Raw genomic sequence first — 16,727 nt, 5'->3', positions numbered from 1 at the left:
CTGGCACCACGACCAGGGGATGCCCTTGTGGGAACATTCACTACGTACAATATAATTCTGAAACCCCAAGACCCTTACTCAAAAACTGGCCACTTCACTCCTTGTCCTGTGATAAGCCAACAAGTGTCACTCGCCCACACGCCGCTGATCTTCCACTTTCCCACCAGGGCCGTCAATGATCAAGGTTTCACCTTTTTTTGGAAGCTCCTGAAACGATCGGCAAAAATAAGACGACAATGTAACATTTCTGACCTCATTAATCGCTGCCCCATTTATCTTATACAACCCCAAATTGGTGGGGGGGGGGGGGCTGATCTGACCCATGTGCACGACTTATAATCCCGAGTGACCCCTGCTGATATACTGGGGGTATGAGGGGCTCGCCGGACGCCACACGTGGGTGTTTAGCAGAAGAAAGACTTTCCAGTTAATAGAACATCATCATTTTCCTTCTCTATACATTTGACCTCTGCAGTGCAGGTGCTGCGCTCACAGAGGATTGTCCACGATACAATGCGACGCACCCTCAGCTCCGGGGAGTCCGTTTCATCAGCGAGGTTTTCCTTCTCCCTCATCGTCCTGTGCTGAGAGATTGTTGCAAACCAGAGGGATGGAAGTTTTTGTTGCTCTGCAGCTTCTGTATTTTCCTGTAATGTGACCTAATTAGCGGCTAATTGTTAATTACTGTACAGGAATAAATCCAAGGTCAGAGGCAGCGGCGTCAGGACGTGATAACAAGCTTCTGTGCACGACGCTGCTTACCGTTCATACCAGAGCTGAAATTAGTGACTCCGTCTTCTCCATATTCAGAGTCAGTGACTACTACTCCACCATCAACTCCCAACATCCTCCTACAGCCACTACTACAAGGGCAGCTAAAAAGCCACACATCAGCCATAGTCCAAGAATTGCATGTGAGGAACCAAAGCACCATGCCGAAACCTCAGAGGAGCCTCCACCGCTAACCTGACCCCAGGATGTATGCCGAAACCTCAGAGGAGCTTCCACCGCTAACCTAACCCCCCAGGATGTATGCTGAAACCTCAGAGGAACCTCCACCGCTAACCTGACCCCCCAGGATGTATGCCGAAACCTCAGAGGAGCCTCCACCGCTAACCTGACCCCAGGATGTATGCCGAAACCTCAGAGGAGCCTCCACCGCTAACCTGACCCCAGGATGTATGCCGAAACCTCAGAGGAGCCTCCACCGCTAACCTGACCCCAGGATGTATGCTGAAACCTCAGAGGAGCCTCCACCGCTAACCTGACCCCCCAGGATGTATGCCGAAACCTCAGAGGAACCTCCACTGCTAACCTGACCCCAGGATGTATGCCGAAACCTCAGAGGACCCTCCACCGCTAACCTGACCCCCCAGGATGTATGCCGAAACCTAAGAGAAGCCTTCACCGCTAACCTGACACCCCAGGATGTATGATAAAACCTCAGAGGAACCTCCATTGCTCACCTGACCCCCCAGGATGTATGATAAAACCTCAGAGGAGCCTCCACCCGCTAACCTAACCCCCCAGGATGTATGCCGAAACCTCAGAGAAGCCTCCATTGCTCACCTGACCCCCCAGGATGTATGAAAAAAAACCTCAGGGGAACCTCCACTGCTAACCTGACCCCCCAGGATGTATGCTGAAACCTTAGAGAAGCCTTCACCGCTAACCTGACACCCAGGATGTATGATGAAACCTCAGAGAAGCCTTCACCGCTAACCTGACCTCCCAGGATGTATGCCGAAACATCAGAGGAACCTCCACCTACTAACCTGAACCCCCAGGGTGTATGCCAAAACCTCAGATGAGCCTCCACCTGCGAATCTGACCCCCCAGGATGTATGATAAAACCTCAGAGGAACCTCGACCTGCGAATCTGACACCATCATCCTACAGATAACCATAAAATCTCCATCTCTCCCAGGACATCCCCCTCATCAGCTACAGATGTAGAACAGTAACTTTTTTGGAGGCTTCCTACAATGGATTGCATAGTTCTAGTTATGGAGCCAACCTCAGGAGAGTCCACTTAGGGGCCAATCACAGGAGAGGGCAGTTATGGGGCCCAACCCCAGGAGAGACCAGTTATGGGGGCAACCCCAGTAGAGACCAGTTATGGGGGCAACCACAGGAGAGTCCAGTTATGGGGCCCCCACTTGCCTCTTTCTGCACTGATTGGATAGTCACTGCATTTCTACTCTGGTTGTCCTCAGTCGGCTCCATTGACCATCTGGCATTGAGTGGAGAGGATGGGACCAATAATGGCAGCATGGGAAGGGTTGCTTAGCCTTATTTTGCTCCATCTTGTCATCTTATAACCCCAGGACGACCCCGGTGCCATCAGTCCTTCTGTTCTTCATAGATTTTCTTCTTCAAGTGGAGTGACACTAGATCGTCCAGGTACATTGGAGGATGTAGGTCTTGCGCCGTGCCGCGGCCTTTATCTGTCCATCATACGGGCGCATGTTTTATCCGCAGAGACGAGCGCCGCGGCACAGTTATATCCTGACATAGACTTCTGCACCAGGGTGATATGACGGCTTAACAAGTAATGAACCTGGAAAGGTTACCGTGTCATCAGTGCGACTCCTCACCCCACAAGTCTCACAGCTTTATTAAATATGCGCGGTATATGGATGTAAAGCGAACGGCGATGACACCATGACGAGCCGCCACGACGGCAAACACGGCTGAATCTCTACTTTTCATTACATAAAACTTTGATATTACCAGAGAATACATGTCTTATAAATATTCAGCGCTGTTATACTTGTCAGACCGCAAAAAAAAAAGAGCCAGATAAAAGGAAAATACGGTAACTAGAGGTGGAAGTATGTCATCCACATACAGCGCCGGGTGCAAAAACGCCAAAATCTGCAGTGCATAAGGCGTGAAAACCACCGACATGCTGCGGAGAGGATTCACTGACCTCAGAGGGGTCATCCCTGACAATGGGCGGCATCTGCCATCATCAAGGACCATTTCCGGTGATGGACAGGGCACATTGGGATCACTGGGAGAGATGTGTGAGCGATACACGTCCGGTAATGAGGCCCAGTGTACGGGGCGGTGCAGGGAGTCAGCGCTCACTGTCTGCTCCACACTGTCAGGGAGGATTGTGACCGTACCCGGCCCTGCACCGCCCCATGGCTGGAAGGGAGAATAAAACTTAATTTCCTCCCTGTAGCTGCTCCCCAATGAGTCGGCTAAACAGGATTCGGCCCTGCACTGCCCCATGGATGGAAGGGAGAACAGAACTTCATTTCCTCCCTGTAGCTGCTGCTCCATTGAGTCGGCTAAACAGGATTCGGCCCTGCACCGCCCCATGGATGGAAGGGAGAACAGAACTTCATTTCCTCCCTGTAGCCGCTGCCCCAATGAGTCTGCTAAACAGGATTCGGCCCTGCACCGCCCCATGGATGGAAGGGAGAACAGAACTTCATTTCCTCCCTGTAGCCGCTGCCCCAATGAATCGTCTAAACAGGATTCGGCCCTGCATCACCCCATGGATGGAAGGGAGAACAGAACTTCATTTTCTCCCTGTAGCCGCTGCCCCAATGAGTCGGCTAAACAGGATTTGGACCTGCATCACCCCATGGATGGAAGGGAGAACAAAACTTCATTTTCTCCCTGTAGCTGCTGCCCCATTGAGTCGGCTAAACAGGATTTTGAAGCCATTTACCTGCAAATTTCCGCTATATCTGGATGTAACGGGATTTGGACATCTGTGGGGGTAACTGTTATCACTTGCATGCAAGTAATTTGTGCTACAAAAAAGTATGCAGTTGTGTTTCATTTGCATATTGCGCATTGCTGGCTGCAGAATGAGTTAGCTGAGACTCTGTCAGTGAGCTCCTTCTGACAGGACAGTTTGTGACATGGTTATCTGTCTTTTTCTAAGCGGATTCATAGTTGTCCATAAAGCACCTGTTATACGTAGCGCTCGCTTATCCTCTGACGCCCCAAAGCCATATTTTCTCATTAGCAAATATTTAATTATTCAGTCAATTTGCCAGAAGTCGGGGACATCAAAGCCTGCGAGACCCACCTAATTACAGGAATAGCTGCGACCCCCTACCCTGAGCCCTCCTTGAGCTTCAATTAAGGATATGCCGGTGTCTTCATACCTAAAATTTCGCCGCCGCGTGACTTCAAGAAAGTTCAAACGCGTTTGGTAAAAAGACAACTTTGTAATGAGCTTAAAAAAATGAAGAAAACAGATCAAGGAAAATGTGAGAAGGGAAAAAAGCATCTGTAGGTGGGAAAGCGGCAATAAATAAGGAGGCGTCCGGGATGATATATATATATACACAACCCTCGTCCCTACACGAGGGAGCGGCCAGACCCGAGAACAATGTCTGGCCATGAAGGGCCCAATAAAACAAGTCCTGCCCGTCCGTCCGTCCGCAGGCTCCATGTAATGCGGCCCTATAACTCAGCGCCATCCGGCGGCTTTCATTACATCACAAATCACGCCGCATAATCGTCGGATAGGCCGTGGAAATGAATTTAGGATGTCATCTGCCATGTAATGATAAAGCCAAAGGCCTTGAATTATGGCTCTCAATTATAGCACAGGAGCAGTTGATTACGGCGCGGGTCCTCCCACCGCCGGCCGCTCGCCACCCAAACGCCGAGCACATCTGCTCTACAAAAGCTAAAGACAAATTCCCATCAAGCCATGAAGAATAAGGTGGGGACGGGATGAGTCACCGCGCCATAATCGCTCATTTCTATACTTTCACACCAATTACCGTGATATATGATGTTACTTAAAAGCCGCAATGGAAGCGTTCCAGCCGCATTTAGATAATGAGCGGAGCGGGCGGCTTTTAACCCCGTCCTCCCCAGCGCAGTCCAGCCAGAGGTGAAGGCTCCGGCGGCAGCAGGCGCAGGCTGCACCCCAGAGGTTAAGTCCCGCGGCATAATGGATTCAGAATTAAGTTTGTTCCTTTCTTTCGCGATTTCTTTTTGGCCTTTTCCAATTGAATTGCGCTCGGCAGAAGAAGCACTTATGTAAAATCCTTTTATGGATTCCTCTCTAAACGATGACCTTTTCCAATTTCCCAAACTGCTTTATCTGATTTGTTTACAGTGGCAGGCACAATGCGGCAGCGTCTCCGCCTGGCTCACAATCTGAACGGGGCTTTAATGGAAGCCCCCCGATAGATACCCCGGCCCCCACCTGTCCAGCAGCAGCAGGATCTGCAGGGCTGCTTCATGATGCTGGCTCACCTCCAGAGCTGCACTCTGTTTTCTTTTGATAAATCCTTATGTGAAGGCCTAGGCTATGAATCGTTTGGCTAGTATAATAATAAGATGATCTGTCCTTTTGAATGTTTTATGTATTGCTTCTCCACATATACCTAATTGAAATATTAACGGAATGTATAACCAAAACAAATAATGCTCAGGGTGAAGTAGAATAAGTTTTAGTTCATGAATAAGTATCTGACATTCATGAATAGAAGAGACACTTATCTGTAGTTTCAAATAAGTAACTGACATTGTTCAATTCATAGACTCTCGTCCATGTCTAGACACACTTGAATGTTTTAATAACGAATGTTGCTAAGACTCTTCAAACATTCAAACAAGGAATGAACTGTGCCCAGACTAGCTGGTTAGTTAATAGATAACGTGGATGTACTGATTAAGCTATATATATATATATATATATATACACTATGTTTTGAATAGAAGGGTCAGAAGAGAACTGTGCTTCTCTGTGTGGTCATTTCTCCTGATTCATCTGCGCAGTTCTGATTTGGAATCCTCCTCCGAGACCCTGAGAGAGACCCCATGGAGGTCTCCCCAACACTTACATATACACATTTCTTTCCACCTCATCTACTGAAGGGAGTTAGAAACTTTTTTGGCAATTTCTAAAGCTGACACTTGCCCCGTATTTGCGTTGCTGACGCCGTCCAGATTTCACCTATTTTATAAATGAGCGCTCACTTTTTTCTCAAACACAAAATGGGTGTGAAACCATTGATGTGTCCCCCTCATTGTGTGAACATGCACTAAGCAGCACCCCAAATCTGAAAACTAGAAATCACAAACCGCAGCCCGAGAATCCTGTCTGTACACCGCTGTATAATTACAAGCTGAAGCCAGCAGCATTATAAATTCTGCTCTGGATGTGACTGGAGTGCAGGACGTGGTATAAGTCATCAGGACGGGGCTGCTGGAGGTTCGGAGAAGGGACAGAATTGACTGCACATCTCCTTTCTGTGAGTCATAATAATAAATCAATACAGAACACTGGAAGTCTGCAAACAGTGATGTGATCCAGAGCTGCAATCACAATTCTGTCAGTCAGCCAGCTGCTGCTTGTCTTGTCTGTGCTGACTGAATCCATTCACTATACAGTAGTGAGATAAACAAGAGTCTTCTTGTACCACAATGCCTTGCACCAGCGAGTGGCATCTTATCAATAATGAATACAGCTCCGGATGTGACTGGAGTACACAACTCTGCAACAATGTATGCCAATTTATAGAGTAAGCAGCACTCATTTTCTGGACCAATGATGAGTCCGTCCTGCTTTTTATGGTAATTTTTTTTAGATGTGCCGCTTTCTTCTGCCTCCTCTGTATGGAAGTTATGAAAACGACAGAGAGACATGAGCCCGCACAGGAGCTGTATGCACCACATGGGGGGGGGGGATTTTATTTTTATAGGGGTCTTATCACTTGATTCATGCTGCCCCAATCACGGACGTCACAAATCAGCTCCTGGCTGCAATTGTGCATCTCTGAGATTCTGAGAAGCACTTCAGCAGTTTGGAGAAAGTATAACTAGAAGACGCACAGCAGGCACCTATAGTGCTGGCAGAATGCTGATAAAAATGGGAAAAACACACTAAAAAGAGCAAGTAACACGGCAGGAGAATGGCGACAGCTCCTGGACATATTACACTGGATGTGCACCAAGAGCTGTGTCCTCATTGTGGGGTGAGAGCAGCATGGCCATGTTGTCTTCCTATAGGTTTTAGGTTATAGGACGCAGCGATTAAATGTAGAATTAGGCTGTGTGTGCACACGTTGTGTATTTCCATGCATTTACACAGCGCTTTGCACTGCATCGTAAACGCATGCGTTCTGCGTCCCCAGCAAAGTCTGTGACTTGTGCAAGTTCCATCCGCACGTTGCGTTTTAGAACACAGCGATTTGCATGCTGAAATTTGTTGCCAAATCGCTGCGTTCAAAAAAGCAACATGTCACTTATTTTGTGCGCTTTAGATGCTGCTCCCGCTCTGTCTACAGGGAGAGAAAGCATCCAGCATGCATGAATTCTGCATCAATTCTGCAGACACAATACATGCGTCTTGAAACGCACATGCACTGCCAAATCGCTGCAAAATCCTCAGCATGACAATACGCAACGTGCGCACATAGCCTTACTGCAGAACGTCTCCTAAACCGGAGGCCACTTGCTTTTTTGGCAGCAGCTCTGTGCGCAGTGTTGGGAGTTGGCCCATCTTCTACTGGAGACGGCCCGTGTGATGCTAACGGGGTGCACTTCACCGGACGTCAGGACGTGGCATCATTTTCTGTTTATAAATTGTGCTGTGAATATTATATCCCCACGTAGGAAGATCGATATTGTGCAACCCTAAAAGGGTCCACCAGGGTCTTCTCCAACTAGATAGGTCCATCAGGGTCTTCTCCACCTATACGGGTCCACCAGGGTCTTCTCCACCTATACGGGTCCACCAGGGTCTTCTCCACCTATGAGTCCACCAGAATCTTCTCCACGTATATGGGTCCACCAGGGTCTTCTCCACCTAGATAGGTCCACCAGGGTCTTTTCTGCCTAGATAGGTCCACCAGGGTCTTTTCTGCCTAGATAGGTCCACCAGGGTCTTCTTCGCCTATATGAGTCCACCAGGGTCTTCACCATCTAGATAGGTCCACCAGGGTCTTCACCATCTAGATAGGTCCACCAGGGTCTTTTCTGCCTAGATAGGTCCACCAGGGTCTTCTCTGCCTACATAGGTCCACCAGGGTCTTCTCCGCCTAGATTGGTCCACCAGATCTTCTCCGCCTAGATAGGTCCACTAGGATCTTCTCTGCTATTTTCTTGATTGTATGAAGTCCTCGAGTTGCTGCTCTTCCTCTTCGCCTTGGTCCTTCTAATCTTCCAGCCATGATGTTCTCCTCCAGTGATTGCTCTTCGTATGAGTGTAGACGGGTCGTAGCTCGGTGATCCTCGCTTCCAGTGACATGTCTGGCTTGACTTGTTCCAGAATTGATTTGTTTACATGTATTACACTGCAGTTATTACATCCTAGTCCATCTACAGGTCGTGACCCCAGACCAGCCCCCTCCGCCGCACACACTCTGCCGCACACAGTGCTTCCACAGAGCTCTGTAATAATGGGATGTATAATAGTGTGGCTCACAGGGTATTTTTGTATCCGCACAGCTGTGGGTACGGCCATGACAGCAGCTGTGTTGACTTCTTCTCCCTCATCAAAATGACGCCCGCTGATTAGATCCCAGCTGCCATCAAAGGACAATCAGAAGCGTCAGGTTGTGTAGAGGCTGATGATGAGGATGGTCCCCTTGCCAGCCGTTGGCATGACACTCTACAAAGCGCTGGGCACCCCCAATTAGCCCTCTCTGTGCTGTTATATGGAGGGGGTGGCGCACAGAGCTGACACCTGGACCCTGGCAGCCGCACGGCCCTCGCAATCAGCGTCATGTAGGATCTGCCGGGAGATGCAAGGACAGACTGATGATCAGCCCCGGCGCCTGGCAATGGCTGAAATACGACCCAAATTTATACCCCGTATTTACAGCCAAAACCGTTCCCCTGCAAAGAGGAGAACAAATCAGTTGTTGCACGGTGTCGTGGGACATGAAGAACAGCTGGAAACGCTGCGTGCGATCACTGACGTCTCCACATGGCCCATTACTCATCCCCAGGAAAAACAGGATGAATTATAGCAACCGACCAAGAACCGCAGATCTGCGAACAGCAGCGCTGATAGATCTGCGGACACTAGAGGACGACGCCTGCACCATGAACTAGAGGACGACGCCTGCACCATGAACTAGAGGATGACGCCCACACCCCTGTCCTCACACCAAGGAGCCACAACCAGGGGGGACTGTGGTGACCAGCCCTGATAGATCTGCAGAAACTAGAGGACGACGTCTGCATCCCTGTCCTTACACTGAGGGGCCACAACCGGGGGGACTGTGGTGACCAGCCCTGATAGATCTGCGGAAACTAGAGGACGACGTCTGCATCCCTGTCCTTACACCGAGGGGCCACAACCGGGGGGACTGTGGTGACCAGCCCTGATAGATCTGCGGAAACTAGAGGACGACGTCTGCATCCCTGTCCTTACACCGAGGGGCCACAACCGGGGGGGACTGTGGTGACCAGCCCTGATAGATCTGTAAAAACTAGAGGACGACGTCTGCATCCCTGTCCTTACACCGAGAAGCCACAACCGGGGGGACTGTGGTGACCAGCCCTGATAGATCTGCGGAAACTAGAGGACGACGTCTGCATCCCTGTCCTTACACCGAGGAGCCACAACCGGGGGATTGTGGTGACCAGCCCTGATAGATCTGCGGAAACTAGAGGACGACGTCTGCATCCCTGTCCTTACACCGAGAAGCCACAACCGGGGGATTGTGGTGACCAGCCCTGATAGATCTGCGGAAACTAGAGGACGACGTCTGCATCCCTGTCCTTACACCGAGGAGCCACAACCGGGGGGACTGTGGTGACCAGCCCTGATAGATCTGCGGAAACTAGAGGACGACGTCTGCATCCCTGTCCTTACACCGAGGGGCCACAACCGGGGGGACTGTGGTGACCAGCCCTGATAGATCTGCGGAAACTAGAGGACGACGCCTGCACCAAAACTGCCACACAAAAGAGCGTGTTGGGCTCCAGGTGTCGTGGTATCATATAGATATATATATATATATATATATATATATATATATATATGTACCTCCCGACACCGCTCCCCGCGGCGGCGCGGGCGATTCCTGGAAAATTTAGGGAGGTTCATGAATAAAGAAAGGTTTCTATAAAGGCTGCGACATTTCAGATTATTTCACAGAGGAAAATTTTCTTAAACAATTTTCACCTTAAGGTTCCCAGCGGAGAAAGCGCAAAATTTGTCTTCAGATTTCGATGTGGTCACAATAGAGCGGAGCCTTGTGTGGGGCGAGATCATCTCCACAAACACTAACGAGGGCTGCGCCATTCTGTCCCCTCATCTCTGTAATGGACCTAAAGATATGAAGATCTGACGGGCAACTGTGGACCCGACCGAGGCTCATATGCATTCACAGCATTTTATATTCTGCTATAGATGCCCAGGTTATACCAGCAGCCTCCATATCACTATGTACAAGAAGATGGACAACTTATACCAGTCATGCATACATAATTATATACAGGAGATGCCTAGGTTATACCGGCTGTACATATATAATTATATACAGGAGATGCCCGGTGTCACAAACCACCGGGGGGGTCACTCAGAAATCCCCCGCGCTGGCTACCAGTACGTCACAATCGGGGGGTAACAAGTGGGGGTCACCCCTCCTTTATACCTCCCGACCGACAGACAGAGCACGTGACGCGCTCTCTAGCGCCCCTCTTATAGTCAGGCCAATTATGGAATTGCCCGACAATAAGCAAGGAGGCCGCTATACTACTTATGCCGATTATTGAAGGGTCCCCGGTGAGAGTAAGGTATATATTCCCCCGACCTCCGCGGGCGGAATATATAAAATCTCCCCGAATCTCACTGGCCTCCCCACAATAATCCTTGGCACAATTCGCTGCCACCAACCGATTTACGGTAACTATTAGCCGAACACACAGACGTGGGATTCAAGATCGAGATAACAGAACAGCCCAAGATTAATTATATAATTTAATCAGCCTAAAGCACACTAGAAACTACAATATATACAATAGGGAATCTACAGAATATACATATGTCAGAGTACAGTTACAATCAAAGCATGGGTTACAAACAGGCATACACAGTTCCAGCAGTTACCTTGTGCGTCTGGCCACAGGGGGGCGCTGTAGACCAGGTTTCCAGGAACTCCCTCACAGGTCTTTCCCAACCAGGCCCCCGAGCAGAAGAACACTGGAAAATGGCCGAAGTAGGGTTATCAACCTGGGCAATCCAGGTCCCCTCCTACCTTAGTGACCTCACAGGGAAGCACTGCCACTCCCCCTGCATGGATCAGAATTATCCAGCAAAGGGGATATTGGCCATAACTTTGCCTGGGAGCGTCGTAGGCAGACGCCAATGCTCTCATTGTGACAGTTATGAATTTAGCTACAGAACGAGGGGACTCATGACCTGTCTGCCAGTTCCCCATTGGCTGATATCACGCCTGGGGCATTTCCCAATGTCCTGCTCCCATAAAAAGGGGGTGCCGGCATCGTCCACATGCGGAGACACCATTTTTATGGTTGCCATATTTATCGGAAATATGGCTTGCGAGATATGAACCATTTTTTACTGGAGTCGTTCTGTCTGGCTATTTCCATAGCCTTGCTAACTAGCTAGCAGCTCCTACTACAGGGTGACGGCAGGGAGTCATCCTGTGTCCAATGTCCTAAAGCCACCTAATTTCCATATCACAGGACATGGCCATGGGATTTGTTGCTAAACCAGTTGTGTGAAGGAAAGGGGGGGTGACACCAGGAGAGGGCTTCCTGACATACTTGAATATCATGATTTATCGTCATATCTCCGGATTTACCTCACACCTCCCCCCTTTTGAGGGCGCTAGGGGGCAGCACACTCCGGTGTTCCCCCGTGCGCCCGTCCGCGACCTCTCCTTGTCGGGACAGCCCGTCTGCGTTACCGTGGTCACGGCCCCTTTTGTGGCGAATGGTGAAGTTGTATTGCTGGAGCGCAAGGCTCCATCGCAACAATCGCCCATTCGTCCCAGAGACGGTGTGCAACCAGCTGAGGGGATTGTGGTCCGTCTCCACGATGAAGTGGCGCCCGTATAGATAGGGTTGCAGACGCTGCAGAGCCCACACTATGGCCAGGCACTCCTTCTCCATCGTGGAATAGGCAACTTCCCTTGGTAACAGCTTCCTGCTCAGGTATAAGACTGGGTGCTCTTGGCTCGCAGAGTCCACCTGGCTGAGCACCGCACCGAGGCCGAAGTCACTGGCGTCGGTCTGTACTACAAACAGCCGCGTGAAGTCGGCTGCCTGTAGCACGGGCGGGCTGGACAGGGCGTCCTTTAGGGCCCGGAAGGCTGTCTCGCAGTCCATTGTCCAATCGACTGCAGAGGGCAGCTTCTTCTTGGTGAGGTCCGTCAAGGGCTTTGCCAGGCTACTATAGCATGGAACAAACCTCCTATAGTACCCAGCGGTCCCCAAGAAGGACATCACCTGCTTCTTGGTCCTGGGGGTGGGCCAGGATGCGATGGCTTCCACTTTCTCAGGCTCGGGCTTCAGTGTTCTCCCACCTACCCGGTGACCGAGGTACTGGACCTCGCTCATGGCCAGCTGACACTTTCCCGGCTTGATGGTCAAACCTGCCCGGTGGATCCGCCTGAGCACCTGTGCTAGATGCTCTAGGTGGTCCTCCCAGGTGGGACTGAAGACGGCAATGTCATCCAGGTACGCGGCCGCGTACCCTTCAAGTCCCTTGAGCAGGGTGTTGACCATCCGCTGGAAAGTGGCAGGGGCATTCCTCATCCCGAATGGCATCACCGTGGACTCGTACAGTCCAAATGGGGTAATAAAGGCAGAGCGTTCCCTGGCCTTGCGAGTCAGGGGGATCTGCCAATATCCCCGGCTCAGATCCATGATGGTCAGGTACTGAGCCCCGGCCAACTGATCGAGCAGGTCATCGATGCGTGGCATTGGGTACGCATCGGCGACCGTGACCGCATTGAGCCCCCTGTAGTCCACGCAGAACCGAGTGGTTCGGTCCTTCTTAGGGACGAGGACTACAGGCGAGGCCCAAGCGCTGTTGGATGCCTGGATCACCCCCAGCTTCAGCATCTCGTCAATCTCCTGGCGCATGTGTTGCTGCACCTCCAGGGAGACCCGATATGCTGAACGCCGGATCGGGGGATGATCCCCAGTGTCCACGTGATGGACAGCCAAGTCAGTCCTTCCGGGCTGGTTGGTAAACAACCCCCGGAAGGGGAGGAGGGTGGCCCACAGCTGGGACCGTTGGTCTTCCAAGAGCTGGTGGCCAACCTCCACATCCTCAATGGATCCGCCTGCCCTAACCTGGGCTAGCATATCCAAGAGGGTTTCCGCTTCTCCCTCCTCGGGCAGGTTGCACACGGGGAGCGCACATGCCTCCCGCTCATGATGTGCCTTCATCATGTTCACATGGAAGGGCTTCCGCCTTCCACGGGCAGGGTCCAGGGTGACCAGGTACGTCACAGGGTTGAGCTGCTGGTACACGAGGTATGGGCCTTCCCAGGCTGCCTGAAGCTTGTCCTGTGGTACGGGGACCAGTACCCACACCTTTTGACCCACTTGGTAGGTCCTCTCACAAGCGTTCTGGTCGTACCAACGCTTCTGATCGGCCTGGGCTTGAGCCATATTGTCGTGTACCAGTTGCGTCAAGGCCTGCATTTTGTCCCGGAAGCGCATGACATACTCGATAACCGACACTCCAGGGGTGGCCAAATCCCCTTCCCAAGCCTCTTTCACCAGAGCCAGGGGGCCCCGCACACGTCGCCCGTACAGGAGCTCAAACGGTGAGAATCCTGTTGAGGCCTGTGGAACCTCCCGGTAAGCAAATAACAGGTGTGGGAGATACCGCTCCCAGTCACGCCCATGGGAGTCGACCAACATCTTAAGCATCTGCTTTAAGGTGCCATTAAACCGCTCGCACAGGCCATTAGTCTGTGGATGGTACGGGCTGGCCACCAGATGTCGCACCTGGACTTGCTTACAGAGGGCCTCCATCAGCTGGGACATGAATTGGGTCCCCCGGTCAGTGAGCATTTCCTGGGGAAAACCCACTCGGGAGAAAATCTCCAGCAATGCGGTGGCCACCTTGTCAGCCCGAATGGACGACAAGGCCACTGCTTCTGGGTACCGGGTGGCATAGTCCACTACCGTCAGTAGGAAGCGTTTCCCGGAGCTGCTGGGGATGGCCAGCGGGCCGACCAGATCCACAGCCACCCTCCTGAAAGGCTCATCGATGATTGGCAGAGATACTAGTGGGGCTTTGGGGCGTGGCCCCGCCTTCCCCACTCTCTGACAGGTTTCACACGAACGGCAGTAGGCAGCCACATCGGCCCCCATTTTTGGCCAGTAGAAATGCTGGTTTAACCTGGCCTTGGTCTTAGCGATCCCTAGGTGTCCGGCCATCGGAATCTCATGTGCGATCCGCAACAACTCCGTCCGGAACGGATAGGGTACCACCAACTGTCGGTCCCTGGGCCACGCCTCCGGTGAACCCTGCTGGACCGTGGCCCGGTACAGCCGTCCTTGGTCCCAGACCACTCGCTCCGGGTCCGAGTCCGAGGGAGGCTGTGCCGCCTGCTCCTTAAGAGCTTTCAGGCTGTCGTCAGCTTCTAACGCTGCCTGGAACCCCTGACTAGATGTGGCCAGAATCGACGAGACTGTCACATCTTCAGTCAGTACCCCGGGACCTGTGTCCTGGCCTCCACCTGACTCGGCTGCCACTTGGTCAGAAGGGGAAGAGCTATCGGACCTCCGGGAGGCCCCTTGGCTTCCAGCACTCCCACTGCGGGTGACAGCGGCCACAGCCGCTGCGACCGTGGGTCGTGCCTGCTCCTCCTCCGTTCCTGACCAAGTCGCCGGTTCAGGCAGACCTACCTGGCTTCCTGACACCCCGGTTGTGGGGGAACCATGCACCGAGATCTTACCTGGGAGCACTTCCGCTCCTGGACCGGCCCCAATCTCACCTGCCTGTTCCCCTCCTGCAGCAACAGAACCCCGCTGTGAAATCTCTGGGGACCCCACATTTGCTGTGGTAGCCCCCACCCCACACACTGGTCCTCCCCCTGCAGCACCCTGCTCTCTGCTTATCCCTGCAGAGGGCAACAGATCCCAGCTCACAGGCTGGTTACTTGTAGAGGCATTGTCACACCTTTCTCTGACCCCCTCCCCTGTCACAGCTGCAGCTGTGTGTGTGTCTATGGTGTCTGTGCAAGCAGAAATATCAGAGTTCACTCCCTCCTCCCTTACATCATTCATAGATAACACATTAACATTGTCCGGAGGCATGTCAGTACGGGCTGAAGGTTCAGCCCTTGGTTGGGGCCCAAACTGGGAGGTTATCTGCCCCAAATCTGTCCCAAGTAGCACGTTTGCAGGGATCCGATCAGTTACCCCCACCTCCCTCACCCCTCGCCCTGCGCCCCAGTCCACATAAATGTCAGCAACAGGCAGCGCCGGGTCAGTGCCTCCAATCCCGGAGACAGCGAGGGTTTTTCCAGGGATCAAGTCCTGGGGGGACACCATCTCAGGCCGCACCAGAGTCACCTCCGAGGCGCTGTCTCGCAGTCCTATGGTCACAGACCGGCCGACGGTGACAGGTTGGAAGCTGTCCAGGGACCTACCACCACCCCCACCCACACAATACACCTTGGGCGGCCCTTGGGACGGGGACGGAGCCGGGGCCTTGGGACGCTGAGGGCACATGGCCTTGAAGTGTCCAGGTAGGTTGCACTGGTGGCACCGTCTCGGTTCCGCCACGGGCCTGGAGAGGGGAGTTGAGGGGGACACCCCCTGCAGTCTAGGGGCAGGTGGGGCAGTCGCAGAATTCATCTTACCCCCTCTCCAGGTGCTGCTGGTGGCCGCTCTCCTGGCCTCAGGGGCCCGGTTGTTGGTGTAGTCATCGGCAAGGGCAGCTGTAGCCGTGGACCCCTTTGGCTTCTGGTCTCGGATGAACTGGCGGAGATCCTCAGGGCAGTTCCACAAGAGTTGCTCCGTGATGACCAAGTCCAGGATCTCCGGTCCGGTGGAAAGCTGCAGGCCTTGGGTCCAGTGGTCGGCAGCTCGGGCAAGTGCCCGCCGGTGGTCAGCCCAGGAGTCCTTTGGTCCCTTCTGTAGGCTCCGGAACTTCTTGCGGTAGGACTCTGGAGTGAGGTTGTACTGTTGGATCAGGGCCCGCTTGATGGTGTCGTAGCCCTGATCTGCCTCAGCAGGCAAGTCCCCAAGGATATCCAGGGCCTTACCCCTTAAACGGGGGGTCAGGTATTTGGCCCACTGGTCCTTGTCCAGATGGTGCTGCAAGCAAGTCCGTTCAAAAGCAGTCAAGAAAGAGTCCAAGTCTCCATCCTTCTCCAGCACTGGGAAGTCCTCAACACGGACCTTTGGAAGTTTGGTGTCTCGAAGGTCACATGTGGCTGATGAGGGCCGGAGCTGAGCTAGCTGCAGCTGGTAGTCACGGTCTGCCTGTCGCTCTCGCTCTTCACGCGCTGCCTGCCGCTCTCGCTCCGCAGCCTCACGCTCTGCGTGCCGCTCTGCCCTGCGCTCTGCCAGGAGTTCCTTGTAGCCCTTCTGGTCTCCAGCCTGGAGAAGGGCCATAGCCATTTGAAGAAGGCTATCCGAGCCTCCCAGGCTCGGTGGAATGGCACGGGGTGATCTGCGGCACGCTGCAGAGCTAGGCGATTCACTGTCCCTTTCAGAGCGGAGGGCTGGCATCTGGCTCGTTGAGGAACCTTGGGTGAGCTCCTCCTCATCTTGTCCAGCAGTGCCAGGTT

The sequence above is a fragment of the Anomaloglossus baeobatrachus genome, chromosome 11 (genome assembly GCF_048569485.1).
Source record: "Anomaloglossus baeobatrachus isolate aAnoBae1 chromosome 11, aAnoBae1.hap1, whole genome shotgun sequence".
NCBI classification, from domain to species: domain Eukaryota; kingdom Metazoa; phylum Chordata; class Amphibia; order Anura; family Aromobatidae; genus Anomaloglossus; species Anomaloglossus baeobatrachus.
Note: the sequence above shows the minus strand (reverse complement) of the source record.